Source organism: Canis lupus, chromosome 19 (assembly GCF_011100685.1).
Source record: "Canis lupus familiaris isolate Mischka breed German Shepherd chromosome 19, alternate assembly UU_Cfam_GSD_1.0, whole genome shotgun sequence".
NCBI classification, from domain to species: domain Eukaryota; kingdom Metazoa; phylum Chordata; class Mammalia; order Carnivora; family Canidae; genus Canis; species Canis lupus.
In genome coordinates this window covers 40,630,320-40,656,447 of record NC_049240.1, presented here as the reverse complement: position 1 = coordinate 40,656,447, position 26,128 = coordinate 40,630,320, and the positions used below count along the sequence as shown (strand labels likewise).

Below are 26,128 nucleotides of genomic sequence, written 5' to 3'. Positions count from 1 at the left end.
TGACTATGGAGTCAGCCATGAAGAAAATAGAAGACAACAACATACTTTTGTTCATTGTGGACGTCAAGGCCAATACGCACCAGATCAAATAGGCTGTGAAGAAGCTCTATGACATTGATGTGGCCAAGACTAACACCTTGACCTTGGCCTGATGGAGAGAAGAAAGCATATATTCGACTGGCTCCTGACCATGATGCTTTGGATATTGTCAACAAAACTGGGATCATCTAAACTGAGTCCAGCCAGCTATAAATCTAAATATAAATTTTTTTACCATAAAAAAATGGCAAAAGATAGCAATAAAGAGAAAAATTTTAAAGCAGCAAGAGAAAAAAAAAGTTCTAGATCAGAGAAACTCCATAAGGCTATGAGCTGATTTTTCAGCAGAAATTTTGCAGGTTGCAAGAGAGTGGCATGACATAGTCAAAATGCTGAAAGGAAAAAAAATAAATAAACCTGCAAGCAAGAATACTCTATACAGTAAGGCTATCATTCAGAAAATAAGAAGGGGTAGTTTCCCAGACAAATAAAATGTTAAGGAATTCATAACCACTAAACCAGTTTTAGTTTAACAAGAAATGTTATGAGAAATGTTAAAGGGGATTCTTTAAGTCAAAAGTAAAGACCATAAGTAGGAATAAGAAAAGTAATAAAGGAAAAAGTTTCATAGGTACATATAAACATAATAAAAGTAGTAGATCACTTATAAAACCAGCATAGAGATTAAAGCACAAAAGCAGTAAAATCAAGTATATCTACAAAATTAGTCAAAGAATCTACAAAATAAAAATAGGACCTCATATATCTGAAAATGTGATGAAGAGGAGAATAAAAATTTACTGCTTTTAGAATGAGTCCAAACTTAAGCAACCATCAACTTAATATAAATTGCTAAATTCATAAGATATTATATATAAACCTAATGGTAACCATAAATTAAAAATCAGTAATAGACATACAAAAAATAAAGAGAAATGAATCCAAGCATATCACTAAATAAAGACATAAAACCACAAAAGAAGAGACGAGAAGAAAGAATCAGGAAAGAACTTAAAAACAACCATAAAACAAGTTAAAATAAAAGACAATGAGTACAAATGTATCAATAATTATCTTGAGTGTAATAGTGTAAATACATCTTTCAATCCAAAGATGTAAAGTGACAAAATGGATTTAAAAAAGTAAGATCCATGTATATGCTGCCTTTGAGAGATTCATTTCAGACCTAAAGACATATACAGATTGAAAGTGAAGGATGGACATCAGGGAAATACAAATCAAAACCATGATGAGGAACCACCTCACATCATCAGAATGGCTAAAATTAGCAACACAAGAAACAATAAGTGGTGTTTGCAAGTATGAGAAAGGAGACCCCCCCTTCTTGTGCTGTCCATGGGAATGCAAACTGGTGCAGCCACTCTGGAGGACAGTATGGAGATTTCTCAAAAACTAAAAATGGAACTACCCTATAATCCAGCAATTGTACCTGTAGGTATTTACTCAAAGAATACAAAAATACAGATTCAAGGGGTACACACAGCCCAATGTTTATAGCAACACTGTCAATAATAACAAAACTATGGAAAGATCCCAAATGTCCACCAACTGATGAATGGATAAAGAAGATATGGTGTGTGTGTGTATGTATAGATATATATAATGGAATATTACTTGGCCATCAAAAAGAATGAAATCTTGCCATTTGCAATGACATGGATGGAGCTAGAATGCATTTTGCTAAGTGAAATAAGTTAATCAGAGAAGACAAGTACCATATGATTTCACTCATGAGGAATTTAAGAAACAAAACACATGAATGTAAGGGAGGGGGGAAAAGAGCGAGAGAGAAACCATAAGAGATTCTTAATGATAGAGAACAGACTGAGGGTTAATGGAGGGAGATGGGTGGGGGACAGGCTAGATGGGTGATGGGCATTAAGGAGGGCACTTGTTACAATGAGCACTGGATGTTGTATATAAGTGATGAATCACTGAATCCAACTCCTGAAACCAATATTGCACTGTATGTTAACTCACTAGAATTTAAGTAAAAATTTAAAAATAAATAAATAAAATAAAAATAAAAAAGAAAGTGAAGGGACAGAAAAATACTTATCCTGCAGATTAAAGTAAAAGATGGGGTAGTAATATTTATATTGGACAAAATAGACTTTGAAACATAATCTGTAACAAGATACAAAGAAGGACACTATATAATCATAAAGAGAACAATCCAACATGAACATATAACAATTGTAAATATTTATGCAACCAACATGAAAGCACCCAAATACATAAAGCAGCCATTAACAAACATAAAGGAAGTAATCAATAGTATATAAAAATAGTGGGGACTTTAATATCCCATTTATATTAATGGATAGGTCATTCAAACAGAAAATCAACAAGGAAACAATGGCTTTGAATGATATATTGGAGCAGCTAAGTCTAACGGATATATTCAGAACATTCCATCCTAAAGCAGAATACAGATTCTTTTCAAATGCACATGGAACATTCGCCAGAATAGATCACATTATGCCACAAAAAAACTCAACAAATTCAAGAAGAATGAAGTCATATCATGTATCTCTTCTAACCACAACACCATGAGACTAGAAATCAATCATATGAAAAAATCTGGAAAGAAAACAAATACATAAAGGTAAATAACATTCTACTAAACACTGAATGGTCAACCAAGAAATCAAAAAGGACATTAAAAAATATATATGGAGACAAATGAAAATAAAACACAATGATTCAAAATCTTCAGGATGCAGCTAAAACTATTCTAAGAGGAGAGATTATAACAATACAGGTCTATCTCAAGAAACAAGAAAAATCTCAAATAAAAACCTAACCTTACATCTAAAGGAGCTAGAAAAAGAGGAACAAACAAAACTCAAAACCAACAGAAGGAAATAATAAACATCACAGCAGAAATAAATGGTATAGGAACTCAAAAAACAGAGCAGATCAATAAAACCAGGAACTAGTTCTTTGAAAAGATCAACAAAGTTGATAAACTTTTAGCCAGAGACATCAAAAATAAAAGAGAGGACTTAAATAAACATAGTCAGGAATAAAAGAGGAGAAATAATAACCAACATCACAGAAATACAACATCTTGGAAGAAAATATTATGAAAAATTTTATGCCAACAAATTGGAAAATCTAGAAGAAATGGATAAATTACTAGAAACATATAGCCTCTCATAACTGAATCAAGAAGAAATAGAAAATTTGAACAGACTGATAACCCATATTGAAATTTAATCAGTATTCAAAAGCTCCCAGTAAACAAAAACCCAGGACCAGAAGCCTTCACAGGTGAATTCTACCCTACATTTAAAGATGAATTAAATCCTATTCTTCTCAAATTATTCCAAAAAAAAAACAAAAACAAAAAAAAACAGAAAAAGAAAGAAAGCCTTCAAATTCATTCTATGAGGCCAGCATTACTCAGATACCAAAATCAAATAAAGAAACTACAAAAAGAGAGAGAGAAAGAGAGAGAGTGAGAACTACAGGCCAATATCTCTGATGAACATAGATGCAAAACTCCTCAACAAATATTAGCAAAATAAATCCAACAATGCATTAAAATAATCATTCATCATATCAAGTGGGGTTCACTCCTGGGTAGTTCAATATTTGCAAATCAATCAACATGATATATTACATCAACAGAAAGCCTAAAAACCATGTGATTATTTCAATAGGTACCGAAAAAGCATTTGATAAAGTACAACATCATATGTGATAAAACCCCTCAACAAAATAGGTTTAGAGGGAACATACTTCAACATAATAAAGGCCATATATGAAAAGCTCCCAGCTAACATCATCCTTAATGGGAAAAAAACTGAGAGCTTTACACTTAATACAGGAACAAAACAACGGTATCCAGTCTCATCACTTTTATTCAACATAGTACTGGAAGTCTTAGCCACAACAATCAGACAACAAAAAGAAATAAGCTCCCAGCTAACATCATCCTTAATGGGAAAAAAACTGAGAGCTTTACACTTAATACAGGAACAAAACAAGGGTATCCAGTCTCATCACTTTTATTCAACATAGTACTAGAAGTCTTAGCCACAACAATCAGACAACAAAAAGAAATGAAAGGCATCCAACTTAGTAAGGAAAAAACAAAATTTTTACTATCTGCATATGACATGATACTATATATGGAAAGCCCTAAAGACTCCACCAAAAAGACTACTAGAACTGACGAATGAATTCAGAAAAGCCACAGGATACAAAATCAATATATGGAAATCTATTGAATTTCTATACACTAATAATGAAGTAACAGAAAGATAAATTAAGAAAACAATACCATTTATAATTGCACCAAAAACAATAAAATGCCTAAGAATAAACTTAACAAAAGAGGTGAAAGACCTGTACTCTGAAAACTATAAAACAGTGATGAAAGAAACCGAAGGTGACACAAACAAATTGAAAGACATTTCATGCTCATGGATTGGGAGAACAAATTTTGTTAAATTGTCCATACTACCCAAAGCAATCTACAGATTCAATGCAATCCCTATCAAAATACCAACACAATTTGCATAAGAACTAGAACAAGTAATCCTAAAATTTACATGAACCACAAAATACCCTCAATAGCCAAAGCAATCTTGAAAAAAAAGAAAACATGAGGTATCACAATCCCAGGTTTCAGAATGTACTACAAAGCTGTAGTAATCAAAATAGTATGGTATACTGGCACAAAAACAGACACATCAATCAATAGAAAACAATGGAGAGCCCAGGAATAAATCCAGGATTGTATGGTCAATTAATAGATGACATAGGAGGCAAGAATATGCAATGGGAAAGAGACAATCTCTTCAACAAATGGTATTGGGAAAACCAGACAGCAACCTACAAAAGAATGAAACTAGACAACTTTCTAATACCATACACAAAAATAAACCCAAAATGGATAAACGACTTAAATGTGAAACCTGAAACCATAAAACTCCTAAAAGAGAACATAGACAGTAATTTCTTTGGCATGGACCATAAAAAATTGCTTTCTATGTCTCCTCAGGCAAGGGAAATGACAGAAAAAATAAACTGTTGGGACTAAATCAAAATAAAAGGCTTCTGCACAGCATAGGAAACAATCAAGAAAAACAACAAGACAACCTACTAAATGGAGGAGATATTTGTGAACAACATATCCAATAAGAGATTAATATCCAAATTTATCAAAGAACTTATGCAACTGAACACCAAAAACAAACTATCCCCCCAAAAAACAAGTAATCTAATTTAAAAATGGGAAGAGGATCTAAAAATACATTTTTCCATAGAAGACATACAGATGGCAAACAAACACATAAAAAGATGTTCAAAATCACTGATTATCAGGAAAACCGAAACAAAAAATACAATGAAATATCACCTTAGATCATTAAGAATGGCTAAAATAAAAAACACAGAAAACAACAAGTGTTAACCAGGATGAGGAGAAAAAGGACCTTCATGCACTGTCGGTGGGAATGCAAACTGGTGCAGCTACTGTGGAAGACAGTATGAAGATTCCTCAAAAAATTAAAAATAAAATTACCATATGATCCAGTTATTCCAATACTAGGTATTTGTCCAAAGAAAACAAAAATATTAATCATTAACTCAAAAAGATACATGCACCCGACCCATATGTTTATTGCAGCATTATTTATAATAGTCAAGGTATGGAAGTAACCGAAGTGTCTACTGACTCATGAATGGAAACAAAGATATGGTATATATACAAATAAGATATGGTAAGATATATATGCATATATACACATATATGCACAATGAAATAATAGCCATTAACAAGAATGACATCTTGCTGTTTGCAACAACATGGATGGATCCAGAGGGTATAATGCTAAGTAAAATAAGCCATCTAGATAAAGACAAATATCATATGATTTCACCCATATGTGGAATTTAAGAAACAAAACAAAGAAGAAGAAAAAAAATAGTCTCTTAAATATAGAGAACCAGAGGTTGCCAAAGGTTTGGTGGGGGCAGGGAGCAGGGAGATGAGTGAGATAGGTGAAGAGGATTAAGGGTAACTTATGATGAGGTACTGAGTATAAGATTGTTGAATTACCGAATTATATACCTGAAACTAATATAGTGCTGTATCTTAATCATACTGGAATTTTTAAATTATGAAAAATATTTTAAAGAGGAAAGTTTATAACAAAAATGCCTACAATAAGAAAAAAAGAAAGATTTCAAATAAATAATCTGCCTTTATACCTCAAGAAACTAGAAAAATTAGAAAAAAGACTAAAGTTCATAGAAAGAAGGAAATAACAAAGATTACAGCCGAAATAAATGAGACTAGAAAAACAATGGAAAAGATCAATGAAACTAATAGTTGTCTTTTTTAAAAAGATAAAGTTACAAACCTTTAGCTAGACTTACCAAGAAAAAAAAAAGAGAGAGAAGACTCAAGTAACTGAAATTATAAATGAAAGAAGAGACATTACAACCAATACCACAGAAATACAAAGAATCATGAGACTACTGTGAATATACACCAATAAATGGAAAATCTAGAAGAAATGGAAAATTTTATAGAAACATACAACCTATCAAGACTGAATCACGAAAAAAAAAATCTGAACAGACTGTAATAAATAGGAGATTGAATCAATAATCAAAAACCTCCCAAAAACAATGAAAATAAACCAAGGGTAAAATGGCTTCATGGGTAAATTCTACCAAACATTTTTTTTTAAATTAAGCCAATTCTTCTCAAATTCTTCCAAAATATTGAAGAGGAGGGAAAGCTTTCAATCTCATTTTATGAGGCCAATATCACTCTCATACTAAAGCCAGATAAGGACACTACATGAAAAGAAGATTATAGGCCAATCTCTCTGAAGAATATAGTTAAAATATCTTCATCAAAATACTAGCAAACTAAATTTAATACCACATTAAAAGAATCATATACCATGATCAAGTAGGATTTATTCCTTAGATGTAAGGATGGTTCAACATATGCAAATAATAAATGTGTTATTTTAACAAGATGAAGGATAAAAATCATATGATTATCTCAATAGATTCCCAACAAGAATTTGACAAAATTCAACATTCTTTCATGATAATAACTTGCAATAAATTGAGTATAGAAGGAATGTACCTCAACACAATATGTGACAAACCCACAGCTAATGATGACGAAATATAGAAAGCTTTTCCTCTAAGATCAAGAACAAGACAAGGATGTCCACTTTCACCACTCCTATTCAACATAGTACTGAAAGTCCTAGGAAAACAATTAGGCAAGAAAAAGAAATAAAAGGCACCCAAATTGAAAAGGAAGAAGTAAAATTGTCTCTATTTGTAGATGACATGATCTTATAGATAAGAAACCCTAAAGACTCCACCAAGAAACTGTTAGGATAAATTAATTTAATGAAGTCGCAAGATACAAAATCAGCATACAGAAAAAAGTTGCATTTGTACATACTAAAAGTAAACAATCTCATTCGCAATAGCATAAAAAAGAATAAAATGCCTAGGAATAAATTCAATATGTGAAAAATCTGCACACTGAAAACTATGACACTAATTAAAATAACTGAAGACATAGATAATTGAAAATATATCCCATGTTCTTGGAATGGAAGAATTAATATTGTAAAAATGTCCACATTACCCAACACAATCTACAGATTCAATGCAATCTCTATATCAAAATTCCAATAGCATTTTTCACAAAAAAAAATTTATAAAATTTGTATAGAACCACAAAAGACCCTGAATAGCCAAGATAATAGTTAGAAAATAGAACAAAAGCTGAAGACATCACACTTACTGATTTCAAACCATATTACAAGGTTTGAGTATTCAAAATGGCATGGTACTGGCATAAAAACTGATGCATAGATCAATGGAACAGAATTGAAAACTCATAAATAAAGCTACATATACATGGTCAACTTAATCTATGACAAAGGTGCCAAGAATACACAATGGGTAAAAGATAGTCTCTTCAAAAATGGTGCTGGGGAAATTAGACATCGCATCCAAACATAAAAGAATGAAATTGGACCCTAATCTTATACCATATGCAAAAAATTAACTCAGACTGGATTAAGGACTTAAACATAAGGATTTGATATCCAAAATAAATTTCAAAACTTACACAACTCAGTATCAAACAAGCAAACAAAAATTAAAACAAAACAAAAAACCTGCCAAATAACTCAATTTAAAAAATGAGCCAAAGACCTGAATAGACATTTTTCCAAAGAAAACATACAGGTGGCCAAGAGGTACATGAAAAGGTGCTCAACTTCACTAATCATCAGGGAGGTACAAATCAAAACCACAATGAAATAGCACCTCACACCTATTAAAAATCCTGTTATCAAAAAGATAGCAAGTGTTAGCAAGGTTGTAAAGAAAACGGAATCCTTTTATATTGTTGGTGGAAATGTAAATTGGTACAGCCCTTATGGAAAAGAATATGGAGGTTCCTCAAAAAATTAAACATAGAGGGACGCCTGGGGGCTCAGCAGTTGAGCATCTGCCTTTGGCTCAGGGTGTGATCCTGGAGTCCTGGGATTGAGTCCTGCATCAGGCTCCCTGCAGGGAGCCCGCTTCTCCCTCTGCCTATGTCTCTGCATTTCTCTCTGTGTGTCTGTCATGAATAAATAAATAAAATCTTTTTTTGGAAAAAAAGGACATCTTTATTAAAAATTAAATATAGAACTACCATATGATCCAGCAATCCCACTACTAGTTATATATCTGAAGCAAATGAAATTGGTATCTCAAAAGGTATCTGCACCCCATGTTCACTGAAGCATTATTCACAATAACCAAATTTGAAACAATCTAGGTGTCATCAATTATGGATGAATGGATAAACAAAATATGATACACACACACAGAGGAATATTATATGATCCTACTTACACGTGGAATCTAAAAAAGTCAAACTCATACAACCAGAGAGTAGAACTGTAGTTACCAGTAATAAGGTAGGGGAGAGGGGTTTCGAAGATGTTGGTCAGAGTGTACAAACTTTCAATGATAAGATAAATAAGTTCTAGGGACCTAATGTACTAAAGAGAGTAGATCTCAAGTGTTCTCATTACACTCAAAAAATAATAACTAAGTGAGATATATGTGTTAATTATTTCATAGTATATATATGTCAATCCATATATATCAAACCATATATATATATATATATATATCTCAAACTATATATATGTATATCAAACTATCATGTTGTTATACACCTTAGCTATACATAACTGTTATTTTTTTCAAGATTTTATTTATTTATGAGAGACAGAGAGGCACAGACACAGGCAGAGGCAGAAGCAGGCTCCACGCAGGGAGCCCAACGTGGGAGCCGATCCCTACATAACTGTTATTTGCCAATTTTATCTCAATAAAGCTGGGGAGAGAGGGTGGAGAGGATATGGTAGGACTGGCCCAAGAGGGCCACATATCTATCCAATAGAAGCTAAAGAAAGGAAACCAAAAATATACAAGGAATAAATTAATCACATAAATAATCAAAGAAAATTTCCCAAAACTGATGAAACACTCAATCCCTCATGACCTTCCTCATATTTAAGAACATTAAATCTAAATGCAAGATCCAGAATGAGGGGAAATAGTTTACTGGCAATAGATAGCCTTTTTTTTTTTTAATTTAAAATATCTTCTAGCTATTTTGGATACTAGAAAACAATGAAACAATGCTTTCAAAGTTCAGAAGGAAAAACGATTTTGAATGTAACATTCTATAGCAAGCCAAACCATCAATCAAGTTCAAGGGCAAAATAAAAGATATTTTCCAGACATGCTTTAACTTAGAAAGTTTAACTTCTATAAACACTTTCTGAAAAATGTATTGTGAGTATACTCCACCAAGATGAAGCATGGAAAAAAAGTAAAAAGTAAAATATAGGATCCTAGAAACAATATAATTAGCTTAAAATACAATGAAAAGTAATCCCAGGCTGACCTCTGTACAGCAGGCAGGTCTAGAAAAACATTAGCGAATTCAACAAGTGGTTTGCTTTAAAAAGCTGAATGATTTAGGTATATGGTGAAGAAGGCATATGTTCGTCTAATCAATAAGAAAAACAATGAATGCAATTATAAACTTTCAGTAAAGCAAATATGTGTTCCTAGAAAGTTGTATTCCAAATACGCATAATTTTAAAAAGAATCCTTGAAGCTTGGGGTGTCTTCTTTTGGCCCAAGTTTGGTGGGCCAAACCTTTTTCTAAAGGTGTGAAAATAGATAATACTAAGTAGTCCTACAATAAATATTATGAACGCTATTGAATCTTGATATTTTATTTAATTAAAATATAATATAAATGCTACAAACCTTATCAATAAAAATGTATCAGTATGGTTGACCAGCCAGGAGATAGATGAAGGAAGTACAATAGGAAGCGTTGAGGCACTAAATTTCTCATATAGATTAGAAATTAGAAAATTTAAAAATCAGGAGTATGAAAGATCAGGTTAAAAGCATAATAGAAGTGAATTTCATCATTTCTTTTTACTAAAGTGTCAATAAATATAATTTAAAGCTAATAAATTAGTGAATTGAGATACAGATCTTCCTTGACTTACAATGGGTTACATTCCAATAACTCCACCATAAATTGGAAATATAAGTCAAAAATGCATTTAATACTCACCAAACATCATAGTTTAGCCTAGCATACCTTAAACATACTCAGAATACTTACATTAGCTTCCAGTTGAGCAAAATCATTATACAAAAAGCCTATTTTATAATAAAGTGTTGAAAACCTCATATAATTTATTAAATACTGTACTGAAAGGGAAAAACAAAATGGCTCTATGGTACAGAATGGTTGTAAGTCTATTGGTTATTTACCCTGGTGATCATGGCAGACTAGAAGCTGTGGACTGCTGCCACTGTCCAACATCATGAGAGAGTATCTTACTGCATATAGCACTAGCCCAGAAAAAGATAAAAATCCAAAATTCAGGGACACCTGTGTGGCTCAGTGGTTGAGAATCTGCCTTTGGCTCAGGTTGTGATCCCAGGGTCCTGGGATCAAGTCCCACATCAGGGTTCCTGCAGGAAGCCTGCTTCTGCTTCTGCCTACGTCTCTGCCTCTCTCCTTGTGTGTCTCTTACGAATAAATAAATAAAATCTAAAAAATAAAAAAATTCAAAGTACAGTTTATATTGAATGCATATCATTCTCACACTATTGTAAAGTAAAAGAATTAGAAGTCAAGCCACATAAGTCAGGGACCATCTGTATATGTTTATTATTTAGAATTATGCTTTAACATTAACAGAATTGGGTTGGGGGAATTTTATTATTCATGCTACCCCATTCTGTACTAATACTTTAACTTCCATATACATATACTGTAATAGTAATAATATAACAGGGAGTATGAGCTCACCACTGCCCTGGCCCAAGGGACAATTTCCCATTGGTTCTGTCCAAACCCCACTTAGCCCCCATCTTGATCAAGAAACAAGGTTTTCTCTTCTTACCACCACGTCTACCCCACAAGGATTGCAATTTCCCTAGTCTCTATCCCCAAAGGCATACAGTGGCCCATCATCAACAGCAAGTTATGGTTGGGACACGGAAAGAGACTGGACTGAATTTCCATGGCCCAGACAAGTGTCACTTTGACCTAGATATTCATGGCCACAAGAGGCCAACCATTGGCTGTTGATAACAAGATGCATAGCAGAGTCAGCCAACCCAGGACTCCCTGGTGTTCTCCACAACATGTCATGCCATCCTTCCTCCACTAAGCCAGGTTTGAGGGTTTCCCACTCCCCTTTTCCCTCAATCCTCCGAATTCCTCACCTTTTTTTTCACATTTCAGTCATAATTTATAAAAATGGAAAAATTCATTCAGTAAGCCTGCTTCCAAATCTTGCATTTAACTCTTTCACCTATTTTTTATAAGCAGCTTCTTCTGCATTTTAAGCTCTTAGTTGCTGCCTCTGAGAGTGAAATTTCACTCTCACTAAACTCACTAGTGAGAGTGAGAAACATGCAGGAAACACGCAGATATAATCCAGCCATGACATGAAAAATAGAAATAATGAGAGTAATAACACTGCAGATTTTAGAATCAATGATTCTTAGAGCCAAAAAGAAAAATAAAACAGCTTCTAGCTTACCATATTAGCCAAATCTTCCCTGAACTGGAAAAATATCTAGAATGTCTCTACAAATCTGATATATATAATAAAGATATTATTATTTTAAGGAAGTACATGGTTCATAAGTTTTATGATAAAATGCAAGTGCCTTGGGGTACATGGGTGGCTCATTTGGTTAAGTGTCCAACTCTTAGTTTCAGCTCAGATCATGATCTCAGGGTTATGAGATCAAGCTCATGTTGGGCTCCACACTCAGTGCGGAGTTTGCTTGGGAGTCTCTGCCTCTCCCTTAGTCTCTCTCTGGTTCACACATGCTTTCTCTCTCTCTTTCTCTCTCTCTGAAATAAATCGATAAAATCTTTTAAAAAAATGGAAATGTCTTTGTACCCTGCCTAAACAAATTCTAAAAGTAAATCTAAAAAATTAAAAAAAATAAAAGTAAATCTACTGGTATTATGGATAATCTACTTGATTTTTAAAGTACATTTAAATCTGAGTGTATTTTCTTCTTCCTCTTCTTCTCCTTCCCATTCCTTTCTGAAAAATTCAATCCAAAAGTTCTGGGTGATGGAGGAACTTAGCAGGCCCCGAGTGAGGTATTAGAACCTTACCAAGGAAAGGAAAGCATCCTTATGTGAAGTGGGGTGGGAGGGTGGGAGGTGGAAGGAGTAGGAGGGGATGGAGAAGATGGAAAGAAACAGTCCTAGATAGTTTGTTGAAAGCCAAGTGAAGCAAGCAAGGCATTCACAAAAGATGGAGAAGGGTTGCTGGCCCAGCCCAGTGTGTAATTTCAGAGCCTGAACAGGGCAAGAAGGGCAGTAATACAAGGTATCAGAGCTATGCTGAGTGGGGAGATTAATATTGGCTGCATATGAGGGGCAGCATAAAACAAAGCATCAGAGTCTGATCAGGGCAGGGAGATCATCTATTTAGGAAAGTGGTCCACATCGGGTATAAAAGCCCAAGTTGGGTGAGGGGCATCTGTGCAGCCCAAAGCAGCAGCGAGTATAGGCACAGATGTCAGAGCCCATATAGGATGGGAAGGGTGCCCATGTAGGGAGTGAGGTAGCGGTGGTGAGGGCAAACTGATTATATATAAAATATATAAAAAAGCTGATCAAATACACAAAAAAAATAAAGATAGTGGGAATCAGATCTCTCACCATTACAGTTAGGAGCTACAAATAAAGAGAGAAAACTGGAATAAAATCAGGCGTTAGACTGAAATTGAAGATATTAATGTGAACTTATGTGTTTCAGTATGTATAGCTAGATATTAAAGCAAATATAAATACAAATGTACACAGACATAGGCACACACACATACACATATAACCCCTAGCCTGTCTAGTAAGCAGGCCTGGAAGTAGTGACACCCCAGGAGTAATAAGTACACCTAGTACCCAAATTTTGATTTCTAAATACTTTTTGCCACTAAGAAAGAAAAGAGAAGAGAAGAGAAGAGGAGAGGAGAGGAGAGGAGAGGAGAGGAGAGGAGAGGAGAGGAGAGGAGAGGAGAGGAGAGGAGAGGAGAGGAGAGGAGAGGAGAAGAGAGAGAAGAGAAGAGAAGAGAAGAGAAGAGAAGAGAAGAGAAGAGAAGAGAAGAGAAGAGAAGAGAAGAGAAGAGAAGAGAAGAGACAAAAAGAAACGAAATGAAACTAGGCCTCCTTAGAGAATTGGCTGATTCCAGGGGCCAAGGCAAAGAAAATGTAAGATAAACCTGGAACATATTGTACCAGAAAGCACGGAAGGGCTCAACAAATGATGTGGACATATCAAAAGAACAAAGAAGCAATCCTGAAAGGGCTTCCACTGGCCCAATCTAAGACAATTTGAGCATCATCATAATAAGAGGAATAGATTATAATCCATCAATAAAATATGAATCTATGAGTCCCATACCCATACAAATGGATAAATGGGTGGATGAATGGATGGATAAATAAATAGTTTGATTAAAAAAGTGAATTTACATAACCTCAAATTTTTTCTTTACAAAATACCTATTAATTACAGAGAGAGAAAAATAACTTTATAGAGGAGAAGTGTAATAGAAATCATTTTAACCAAGTAGCTAAATTAAACATCATCAGGTATAGAATAAAAATTGCATACCATTTAATTGGATGTAATGGGGAAATACTCATCATCGCATCTGGGATATTTCTGGGAAGAGTCCATAATCTGAGTCTAATCATGAGACAACAACAGACAAATGCTAATTAAGGAATACTTTACAAAATAACTGGCCTGGCATCTTCAAAGGTATCAAGGTTATGAAAATCCAAGACAGATTAAGGAACTATTCCAAACTAAAAGATATTTTAAATAAGCATGACAAATAAACGCAAGGAGAGAGTCTGGGTGTCATCCTTGCTATAAAGGACATGAAATCTGGGGACACTGGCAGAGTGTAAATTGACTGGGAGGAGTAAATTGTGGTAATGTATCAGTATTAACTCCCTGATTTGTATGGTCATGATGAGGTCATATAGGATATTCTACAAAATACATGATGTGTAACCTTGAGTGTTGTTCAGAATCACCTAGAAGATTTGTTAAGACATAGTTAGCTGGACTCCATTCCAGAGTTTCTGATTCAGGGGCCAATAGCAGGGGCCCTAGGTGTTCGCTGGGAATGGAAGGAAAATCATAGGGGAAGAGAGAAAAAAATAAAACAAGACAATATCAGAGAAGGAGATAAACCATAAGAGACTCTTAATCATAGGAAACAAACTGAGGGTCCCTGGGGGGGTAGAGGTGGGATGGGGTAACTGAGTGATTGATAGACATTAAGGAGGGCATGTGATATAATGAGCACTGGGTATTATATAAGACTGATGAATTACTGACCTCTACCTCTGATACCAATAATACATTATATGTTAATGAACTGAATTTAAATAAAATCTTAATAAATAAATAAATAAATAAATAAATAAATAAATAAATAAATAAAATTAGAACTCTGAGTTTAAAAAAAATTTTAAAAATAAAATAAAAGTTATTGTCTTCAGGAGCTGAAGAGGAGGGGTACCCTCCAGGGCAGAGAGTTCCTCCCCTGTTTGCTGTGTATCAAATGCCTTGAGCTCAAAACAATCCCATGCCAAAGTAGTACATTTTGGGATAGCATATCCTGATCACCTTCACTTCTAAGCTGAGCCATTTAATTTCCAGTACAAGATCCTCAAGAACACTTTCCCTCTGACATGATGACCGACAAATTGCTAGACAACAGCTGCCTGGTCAGCTTGGGGCCTGAGTACTTGCAATAAAAACAGAGCCACCTCTGTGATTTACAAGGCCACGCACTAGGAGCATGAATAAATATTAACCTTTGTTATGTATGCCACTGAAATTTAGGAGTATTTGTTACCACAGCATAACCTATCCTATCCCAACTGATCGAGCACAACTACCACCTACCCCACTGCCAAGGAGAGCCTACCGTGAAAGAGGATAGAATTGGACTATTGACATAGGCATGGGTGGGGGTAATAGGGTGTTGTTTCTGAGTGTGGTGTGTGGCTGAGACTGAAAACTCTCTTCTTACTCAATAGATGTTGGAATAGTTATCCACTGCCATGTAACAAATTATCCCAAAACTTAGTGGCCCACATGCAAGACCACCATGTCATACTGTCTGTGGGCGACCACGAACTAACTGGAGTAACTGAACCAAACCAGTCCCGGACTTGCATCCCTCATTCACTCAAAAGGCTCAGGAGCCTAAAGGGTGAATAGTTGGTAGACGCTTGAGAAAGGGCTTGAGCAATGGTTCTCAGGGCTCGCTTGTACATGATCGCCCACATAACACAATAGATACAACTTATTCTGGCCTGGTCATAAATGTAAATAAGGGTCTGTGCTGTCCTTGCTGGTCTGTTTACCATACCTAATATTCCTTTGAAGTATGCACATCTGGAGCAACAAGCTTATCTATTTACCAAGGTCTTCTGGCACCTGTGAGTCTGTCTTGCATGCTGAGAAAGGGGAACTTTGGAGGGTTTCACAGACCTGCTAAAAATAAACACCTTCTTGGCTTTGTTTTGCTCATGCTATAAAATGTTGTAAAACCTTGAATAAATCTGGCACTGCTTGGACATCATCCACTGTGTCCCTCCTGTCCCCATCTCTTTACTTTTATTTTCCTCATCCCCTTATCCTTAGGACCCTGATCGGTCTTGCTGCAGCACGCGCAACAATTGGCGCCCGAACAGGGACCTGAGCACATGCAAGAGAGGTGCACATATAGGTAAGTCAACGCTGACAATCAGGTAAGGAGAGCCCGGTTACTTAGGGCCACGACAGGAGTAAAAAAATATGGGACAGTCGCAATCTAAGAACAGGTCTTCTTTATGACCGCTTTGCAGGCCCTTATGAAGCGAGAAGGGTCCAAGGTCTCTAAAAAGGCCTTGCAACAATTCTTTTGTACTGTATCAGACTTGTGTCCCTGGTTTCCAAAAGAAGGGACTGTCAGTTTGGATGCCTGGCAAAAGGTAGGGCAGGAAATTAAAAATCACCTTAAAGAACATGGTCCTATGGCCTGTCCTCCAGGCACCATGCATATTTGGGAGGAAATAAGAGAGACTTTAGATCCACAACACACTTGCAAATTAATCTCTATAGCCTCTCCTGAATCCCTCCCTGAAAATGATGTTCAGACCTCTTCAGAGGAACAAAAAGAAAATAATAATTTGGTGATTGAGTCACCATCACCACCAATTACTTAACACTGCCCCCTCCAGATTCCCCCACCAATGTCTCAGATAAAAATTAATGATGGGAAGCAAATTGATTGACTTTGAGTGGATCCAAATGGAACATAGTAAACAGGTCTTGAAAACTATCACTACTAAACCTAAAACTTTTATTCTATTGAGGTTTACTAAAGGTCACATAAGCTCTGTTATCTTTTTGCAATCTGTTAGTAAAAAAAAAAATGACTAAATTGATGGTTAATTGTCTGTTTACAAGTTTTTGTAAGTAATTGTTAAGATACCTTTCAAAGTCCTTGGTAACCTAAAACCTTAGTCACACGTTGATGATAAATAAAATTAAATTCATCGGACATCTAGGTCTTTTCCAAACAAGGAAAAGTACTAAAACGTTGATTTAAATCTGTTGATGAACATGCTTTATGCTTAACTGTTTCATAAATTTGCCATCTAAAAAGTTCTGATGTTCAAAAATCGGTTACTCCTTAGTTTTCACTGGATACTAAGGTTCCTAAAAATTAAAAAAAAAATAAAAATTAAATTAAAAACTTCTGCTAAAATAAAACTGATGACTGATAAAAAATAAATAAAAGAAAAAAAAGCAACTCTGTATGTAAAAAAGGAGATATGTAAGAAAAATGTAAGGAATGGGAATATATTTTTGTTCAAAAAAAAAAAAAAAAAGAAGAGAGTAATTTTGTCCCAAATGAGACTGAAAAAAGAAATGGCTTAAAACAAATTCTAAATACAAAAAAAGGTGTAAAAATGTTATGAAGGGCAATCCTTAAAAAGGAATATTAGGTATGGTAAACAGACCAGCAAGGACAGCACAGACCCTTATTTACATTTATGACCAGGCCAGAATAAGTTGTATCTATTGTGTTATGTGGGCGATCACGTACAAGCGAGCCCTGAGAACCATTGCTCAAGCCCTTTCTCAAGCGTCTACCAACTATTCACCCTTTAGGCTCCCAAGCCTTTTGAGTCCGGGCCTGGTGTGGTCAGTTACTCCAGCTAGTTCGAGGTTGCCCACAACTGTCAATCTTCAAAGCTGGATCTCCCACCTCTCCCAGCTCCTGTGTCCTTCCTCTGTCTACTGACATATACTTTCCAGCACATGAGGATTACATAAAATGTCAGGTGCAAGTCAGGTTTCTGTGAAAAGAAAGGCAAAATCAGCTGGCTGCGTCTCAACACTTAGAAAAACACATGGATAAAAGACCATCAGGAAACATAGACACTTGGAAAGGGTTGGGCAGGGAGCACAAGCCAGTACGTGTCATACCTGCACCCTTGGTTGATGGGGTGAACCAGGACATAACTATGGTGTCTCCATGGACTACTCTTTTTCCTCACCTGACCATCTACCCATGGATGTTTCAATTGTTTATTTTACACTGCTTCCCAAAAGTCTTTTCAACATAGTCCTAACAACCATCATACCAACACATTACTTTAAAAATATGTATAAGGAAGAGGCCACTAGATAATGTACTGCCCAACCCCTCCATCTTCCTTTTAGCTACATTTAGGGCACCAAACAATGTCCCAGCAAATCCTAACATATAAGTGGACAGGTCTAACAAGGGCCCTGATATAATAGCCTAGAATTCAGGAACCAGGAAGAGTTGAAACCCCCCCCCCAAAAAAAATGCAAGGAGCCACAGCAAGTGATTTAATATTAACAGGCCGACACCCCTCCTTCCCAAGGAAAAAGGGCAATTTAGCGATTCCCCCCGTCCCCATTTCCATGCACACATAATTGCTTCAGGAAAAAGAGAGCAGGAACTACTGGCACATTCTACTCTGAGATAGCCTGCCACCCCCACAGGCAGTGTTTCCAATCAGGGTGTGAGTGAATGGAGATGATAGAGTTCTTCCCTGAAGACAGAGAGGTATCATTTGCAGAGAAATGGAACAGGGTAGAAAAGGGATGTGAAAAATCATCAAACTGTTCCCCAGGCATGGTCAACGAAATAAGTTAAAGCCATCATTTCAAGGTTAAGTCAGGAGACAAACACACATGATGCTATAAATACAGTGTCCCTTTGGGGACCATGGCATAGATCATAACAGGCCAAGGGCTAAATGGACACATGGTGGGTGCCCATCTCTGCCGGGCCTGATGGATTGACAGGCAGACAAATATGAAATGCAAGCCTCACAGCCAGGCCCTGCCCTGGGTGAAATCTCATTAAAACGCACATCAAAGATCAAATGGTAGGAACAAAAAGTAAAAAACAGAGCAACAGCCAAGAGGGAGGGGAGTGGTGAGAAAGGAGGAAAGGAGGGAAGTTAGCATTATCCAGGAACCATTCCCAGCTGCCCACTGGCTGCCTGACCTTCAACAACTTGGCAGGCTCCCTCTGAGGGCCAAGAGATCTCAAAACCATCCTGCTTCACAGCCTTGGGAGGGACTCATGAGATAATGTCCATTATCTATTAATGAGGTAATACAAGAACCACCTCACTGCATGCCAGGCACTGTGCTAAGTGCTCTGTGTATATTTCCTCATTTCACGATCCTGGGGGTTGGATGAAGCAGGTATCGCTCATCCCACTTCACAGATGCAGAAGCTGGAGGTCAACAAGAGTTTATTCACCGGTCCAAGATCACACAGGCGATAAATTAGCCAGTGTGTTTGAACCCAGATATTTCCACCAAAGCTTATGCTTTTATCCCTATGCTGCTGCCTCAGCTCTTGTAGTGTCACAAGCTACCCGGCCCTCCCACCACCATCCTTCGCGGCAGCTGGGTCGATTGGAACACAACAAGCTGCTACTCCCCTCCCATAACCCATTCATCACTAATTAATGATCATGGGTCCCGGCGGGTCTGCACCCCACAGAGAACCCTGCTGAGAGCAGTATTTGCAAGCAGCCTCTGCCAACCCATTAAGGGCTTCAGGAGCTAACCAAGTGGACACCCATGGTGAGTACAATGTGGAGGTGATGGCCAGCATGAAAGTGCCCAGTAAGGAAAATATACCCCTTCCTCCTTGGTCATATGTGTCTCCTCTACATTCCTACAGCTAGTTGCCTAGTTCAAGTGCTCTTTATCTCTGCTGGGCTACATTTGGCCACAGAGGTCTCCCACCACACAACGAGCATGCCTCTTTCCAGTTTGGCATCCTTCAGGTGCCCCTCACCGCTCCCAAGATCAAAGGAATCCTCCCCAGCAAGAACCCTCCCAAAGACCCTCATGCCCCATGACCACCTGCAAAAGGCCTTCTCAGCTTACAAGATTCAGCTCAAGGACACACACCAAAGAGTTGCTAGTGATGACTTCTGAAGTTGAGTTTAAAAGGGATAGGAGGGAAAATGTCAACTCTGTGTTGACTCAGCTCTGCATTATTTTACTTACCATAAACATTTCCATGGTTTTAAAAATCATGATGAAGTCACAAAGTAATAAATATATAAAGACGGGGCTAAGGATACGTAGTTCTACATACCTGCTCACTCTCAAATGTGTAGGTAAGACCCAGCATCCACAGCTTCTCACTGCCATCACTGACCCAGTTAGATTTTACTTGCACACTCCTGGAAGACAGAAACTTCCTTTTACACCACTGAATTTGTAGGGTGAATGCCATGTAGGAATACTATCTGATGAAGAAAAATGAATAAACAATGGAAGAAATGTGCCTCCTGAGAAATGTTGTTCACCATGTGGCGAAGTCATCACCTCTGAAGGCTGCCAGTCTGTGCAAGGAGATACCTGAGTCCATCAGAGAGCTCTCCAGAAAGAAAGACTCTTGATAACCTAAATAAGAAGTCTAGACTGGTGTTCTCAAGATGTGATCGGTGAAACGAGTAGGACACATGACCCATTTCTTTAATAAGTATACAACACAGGTTAAAAAAAACACCTGAGCACCAGGTGCTGTATGCAAGTGATGAATCACTAAATTCTACACCCTAAGCTCATCTTGCAGTATATGTTAACTAGCTGGAATTTCAGTAAAAACTTGGGGAAAGAAAGCCTCAGACTTAAGAAATGTAACCACCAAAAACAGTGGGCTAGTCTCTATTGGATATTAACAAATCAACTTTAAAGAGACATTTTTGAGACAACTAGGGAAATTTCAACAATAACAGAGTGTTAGAGGATGTTAAAGATTATCATGAATTTTGTTAGGTATGATACTGGCATTGTGGTTGTGTAAAAAAAATCCATATGGATATGGGTGAAATAATGTACAAAAATTGCTTTAAAATACTCTAACTTTAAAAAAAATTACACAGGGAAAAAAATGGTACAGGGATAAGCAGATGCAACAACATTTGGAAAATGCATTGCTAATTATTGGGGCCGAATGAACACATATGGGGTTCTCATTTCTGCTTTTTTATGTACTTCCAAAGATTTCCTACAGTAAAAAGTTTTAAAAATAAATTTAAATAGGGTCCTAAATTTTTTTTTACAAATGTAGCCCATTAACTGCATGGCAATCCCTTGGTGCTTGTTAAAATGCAGATTCCCAGGATGCTCTGACGGGTCAGGAGGAGGGCAGTGGCCTTGAAGCTGCACGTTACAAGAGCACCCTCCCCTACCTCCAGCTCTAGCACACCTTGGGCCTGAGGAGGATTCCACCGAGGATGACCACACGTGGGATTTGCCAGGAACCAGCTTGGATTACACCTGGTGTCTCTTCTTCACTCTCAAGAGTGTCCCAGTTTGGACAACAAAGCACAGTCATCGAAGTTGGAGTGAACCACCGTCACTCCTCACATGCTGCCCCGACCTGACCTGCATGTGCTGAACCCCCACTTGTCTGCCAAGACCCAGCTCAAGCACCCCCAAGACCTCCTCTGATGACTGCAAGTGAGAGAATTCCTCTACCCTTTAAACCACAGACCCAAGCCCACAGAGTCCTTGGTGCTGTCCTCAAGTATATCCTTCGAGCTGGATGGCTGGGATATTGTGACATAATGAGAAATAGTCTATTTGGTCTCTGTCCCTGGTTCCTGGCACAGAACTCCTAAAATCTTTGAAATTTCCTGAGTGATAGCAGTAAGAAGAGTGTCTTTGTTATTCATAATAAGCCCCTTTCAAACCCTGCTGAGTTTATGCTAATAAGGTGACTCTAGGCAGATGGGAACTGTTTGCCAGAGGAACCAACCAGATGATCAGAGGGTTGGAACTTTCAGCCCCACGCCCGGGAAAGGGGCAAGGGAGAAGAGCTAGAGACTGAGCCAATGGACCGTGGTTTAATTAACTGTGCCTACATAATGGAACCTCAATTAAAAACTCTAAACCATGGGGTTCAGAGAGCTTTCCAGAACACACGGAGGTACTGGGAAGGTGAAATGCCGATAGAGGGCCTGGTAGCTCCAAACTCCAAGCTCCGTCCCACACACCTTGCCCTGTGCATTTCTTCTGACTATTCCTGAGTTGTATCCTTTATAATAAACTGATAAGCCTGAGGAAAGTGTTTCCCTGAGTTCTGTGAGCAATTATGGCAAAGTATCAAACCCGAAAAGGGGAGTGGAGGGAGCCCTCCCTCAATTTACAGCTAATCTGTCAGAGTGCAGGAAGCCTGTTCTCCTGATTGGCATCTGAAGTGGGGCAGTCTTGTGGAACTGAGCCCTTAACCCGTGGGGTCCGCGCTAACTCTGGGTGGTGTCACAATTGATGTGCAGGAAACCCAGTTGTTGTCCAGAGAGTTGGAAACTGATTGGTGTAGGAAAACCTCCCACACATTTGGTGTCAGACGCACCGTGAGTAGAAAACCTGTTTTCTTTTAATGATCATCCTTAGTTTATGTGTCTCTAGCCTGGGGACCCCTTAAAGACAAGGATTATGTCTTACTCTCTCCAATGCTGGCACAGAACCCATGTCCAATAAGTGTTAGTTTGATAAATGAATAAACAAACAAATGAATTAATAAATAAACAGGAGTCATTATGCTAGTCACCTCATGAGACTTATCTGTGCTAACTTAAAATCTGACATCAGCATGATGAAATGTTGGGTAGCTTTAATTTAAAATGACTAGTGTGAAATCTGAGTAAAATGGGGAGAATGTGATATAGCATGGGGGGGATCAAAATTCCAAAAAGTACGTGTATACTAACTGTAATTATAAAAATATATATGTCTACTATTATTTTTATGACATCAAGAGGTAATATGCAAGAGAAAAAAATAGTAAGGTTCTTGGCAACTGTGTTTTTTAAAAGATTTTATTTATTTGAGTATTTGAGAGAGAGAAAGTGAGCATATGCATGAGCAGAGGGAGCCATGGCCTCCTGGCTGAGTGGATAGTCCAACTCGGAGATCCAACCCAGGACCCAGGGATTGTGACCCAAGCCAAAGGCAGACACTCAACCTACTGAGCCACCCAGGTGTCCCCACACACACACTTTTTAAGGAAAAAAAGAGGGGAAAACAGCTTGGAATCTGTCTTGGTCTGGTAGTAAGTGCATGACCCCAACCTCAGCACCACAGGGCCCCTCCCAAGGCCCCCACCAACCCCAATAGAGGAGAAAAAGCCTGCAGTGCTGCATCTGGCACCGGGCGCAGGAGAGGGAGGTAGAGACAAACTGTTTTTCCACATAACCCATAGGCTTCCCCTGGTTGAGTTCAGTAAGACCTCCAACCCCTAAGACAGGGAATCTTAATAAATTTACATGTTCTGCATGCAGCAAAGACCCATGTATACAGAGGTATTTAAAAGAACAAAGAGCTTAAACAGTCACTTGGTCTGTACTGAGAGCATCCCAGGCTTTCCAATCATCCTGCAAGGAGCCCGCTCGAGTAGTAACAGGTATCAATCTAATATATTGTGCAGCAAGCACCATTATTTTCTTCTCAATCTATTTTACCTGCCACATCTCTCAGGGGCAGATTGGAAAATATGTGGTAATTATATATTGATAGAACGTGGGAGCAGGTTATATACGGACCCATTGTACTTGGCTTCCTTATTAACCGACTAAAATGCGCTCTGTGGGATATTTCTTTGCTCTTTAAGGAATCTCTAGAGCTGAGCTATTATTTTGCTGTTTATGATTTTTCCCTTGCTCATAAAAATTGTCCAGCTTTACCAGAACCTCACATGTACCAAGCCAAGACGAGGCTTTGAAGTACAACCCCGGTGTCATCCTCCTTGGCAAGGTTCTCGCCCGAAGCTGGCGACTTCCACACAAAGATACACAACAGCTTCACTGGGCTGGCTTCCCAGTTCCCTGGACCATCTTATCAAGGAAGAGTTAGTATGAAAAGTACATATTAAGAAAAAGTCAATGAACCATATTTGTGAGCCTTCAGAACAAATAAATTACTTTTTTTTTTTTTTTTTTTTTTAAGAAACATAGTAAGCTAAGGGTTTAAGAGTAGGTTTTCCTCACAAGCACTAACAATAGTAGCCCTCAGTGAAGAAGCCACAGGAAAAGAAGAATCGGTACCTCTGGGAAGTTTAATGGTCTTTACTTAGTTGATTTGTCTGGAATGGTTAAGCAAGGGGAGAGGGAGGAAGGGATGAGGGAGGAATGAGGGAGGGGAGGGGTGAGGGAGGGGTGAGGGAAAAGTGAGGGAGGGAGATGGGGTGAGGGAGGGATAAGGGAGAGATAAGGGAGGGGTGAGAGAGGTGAGGGAGAAATGTGGGAGGGAGAGGGTGGGGTGAGGGAGGTAAGAGTGGGGTAGGGAGAGGGAGGGATGAGGGAAGGATGAGGGAGAGGTAAGGGAGACATGAGGAGGGATGAAGGAAGTGAGAGGGAGGGATGGGGGAGGGGAGGGAGGGGAGCCTTTGATCAAAGGCATCTGAGTAAAGGGCAGGTGGAAAGCGAGCAGTGGTCCACAAGCCCTTTTGGACTTTTGCCCAAGTGATCCAAATGGATGGTTGGTCACTATGAGTGATCTAACTGGATCTCAAGTCTAGAAGAAATGTGAGGCCATATAATCCACATATAGAGGGTGCAGCCAAACTGCTCCGATACTGTCTGTCGCTCAGCAGGCACTCACATAGCGTTTTCTAGGCACCCAATCCCAGCTGGGGTCCACCTGTCCCCAGCTGCCCTGACCACGAGCTCCCCAGTGGAAAGGTGACAAACGGCAGTTCCCTTAAAGTGAGTCCTGAAACCTGGATTCTCCTACCAGCTCTGCCACTGGGTCAACAGGCTGAACTTCCACAGGCCTTGCCTCTTTCTCCCCTTTCCAATCAGAAAATAAAAAGCGGGGGAGACAGTGGGTCACTTGCATCCCATCCAGCTGTGACAACTGACTGCCTATGTGGAAAGAATTCACTCCAAATTGCTGCCTCTTTCTTACCTGGTCTTGTCTGTCTACGCGGCCCTGGTGCCAAATGATATCCCTAGGTGGCTGAGCCAAACAACTGTTCGGGGGAAGTGGCTTCCGTCAGGTGGACCAGAAAAGGACACAAGGATACAGAACTCACTCTTGAAGATGAGACTCTGCCAGTTAAAAATTCAAGCCCAGAAATCATCATCTAACTTATTAAATACAACCTTTTCTACCACCCCTTGCAAAAAAAAAAAAAAAAAAACCACAGCCAGTATAACCGTAGTAATAAAGTAATTAGGGAGACACACTCCCTTTAAAATGAAACCACCAATACTGTAACTTCCAGTTAAATTTAATTACTACCTTATTTCCTTTACAATAGATGACCCAGTTTTTGGACAATATTCTCAGAAAGAGATTACGTGTGGGTGTAAAACTCTGCTCTATCTTGGAGAAGCAGAGAGACCATTCACTGAGCTCGCCTAATCCATCCAGATATAAACGTGTGCAAGGCGAATGGATAAGATACGGCCACTGAAGAAACACGCTCTGGTCTTACACAAAGGCCAAATAGGCAAGCAGTCCAAGTTTATGCCTCTATCAAAAAGCAACCCCAGGGAGACCCAAGAGCTCTTTGTCAGATGACAAGCTTCCAGAGGGCAGCCTTGGACATTTATATGAAGAACCATCCTGTCTCTGGCCATCACCCCCAACATAGGCAGACCCAGCTATGCCCCCAGGCCCTGGGTCCCAGGGCAAGGATGGGGCACATTTTGGCTGCTGCACAGACTCTTGTACCTAGAAAGTCCCTGAGCTGGCAGGAAAGCAGAGAGGGTGGATCCACGAAGGCTTTCTTTGGCTCGCCCTCACTATTCACCAAAGTTGTCCCAGGCTGAGCGGAGCACAATGCATGGTGACATGTGAATGACCATGAATGTGACATGCGCAGTGACTGGGTAACGGAGAGGTGTCAA

General features: G+C 38.2%; 1 long non-coding RNA gene across 2 annotated transcripts in view; it reads right to left on the bottom strand.

Moving 5' to 3' along the window:
* The window catches only part of LOC119864393, a 132,761-nt gene that overhangs the window by 82,675 nt on the left and 23,958 nt on the right, over positions 1–26,128 (bottom strand). For both annotated transcript variants that reach the window (XR_005373808.1, XR_005373807.1), the window contains exon 3: positions 20,362–20,449. This is a non-coding gene — a long non-coding RNA (uncharacterized LOC119864393). The remainder of the gene's footprint in view (positions 1–20,361; positions 20,450–26,128) is intronic.